Genomic DNA, 890 nt, shown 5'->3' on the forward strand with positions numbered 1-890 from the left:
TTAAATTTTTCAGTAGTGATCCATAGTGTTGCGTGGCACTCTCCATGTTTCTCATGGGATGGTTTAGTCTAGGGCAACAGCGGATACAAAAGCGGCAAGTGCCTAAAAGAGCTGCCATGGCCGCGACCTACTCGCCGCATGCGCTTGTGTCGTAATGATATTCTAGCAGCCATCGTTACCTTCCTCGGCCGCCTTTTATATATGACACCCTCCAGCGCGTGTATGTCCTACCTCGAGCCGCGAGTTGCGACGGTAGAAAAAAAATCATGAGCAACTTCACTCTCTGAAGCTGGATGACCAGCGAAGCTGTTTCATGACAGAGAGGTGACACAGAAACAAAAGTACGAAGTCATTTACCGTGATATGTAGAAACATTCGGGAGGAGGCTGTGGAAACTAAGCAGGTGTAACGTTTTGAGAGACCGCCGCCAAAGGAGAGCGGGAGGAAAAGAAAGTAGATGCGCAAGCGCTTGTAACGCCGACAGAGGGGGCGGTGCGAACGTAGACGTGGCCGACGAGGGTCAAAGCATAGTATATCTTCTTGTCAGCTTAATCTCTGATTCAGATTCTATTGGTATCCAAGATACCGAACCTATTTTTGCAAGTTGACGGAGTAATTGAAGCCTGCTTTACCTCCGCTGTGGGTCGGCCCGTTATTGCGCTACTGGGATCAGCCCACATGTGTGTGTGCGTTCCTTCTTCGTCCACCGTCATTTTAGTGCCTTCTCTTCAGATCTCACATTTCCTGCACACGCAAAAAAAATCCATGATTCCGTAGCCATAAACAGTTTTGCTGTAAAAAAAGGCAAGAAGAATAAAAAAGCCATTCGGCTCCTGCCATGGGTCGCAACGGTTTTGAGGGCTTTCGCTCGCTAAATCACTCATTGTTGT

General features: G+C 48.2%; 1 pseudogene; it reads left to right on the forward strand.

Moving 5' to 3' along the window:
• The first annotated feature begins 502 nt into the window (after positions 1–502).
• Positions 503–683, forward strand: LOC140219147 (U2 spliceosomal RNA; annotated as a pseudogene).
• Positions 684–890: the final 207 nt, after the last annotated feature.

Source organism: Dermacentor andersoni, chromosome 6, assembly GCF_023375885.2.
Source record: "Dermacentor andersoni chromosome 6, qqDerAnde1_hic_scaffold, whole genome shotgun sequence".
NCBI classification, from domain to species: domain Eukaryota; kingdom Metazoa; phylum Arthropoda; class Arachnida; order Ixodida; family Ixodidae; genus Dermacentor; species Dermacentor andersoni.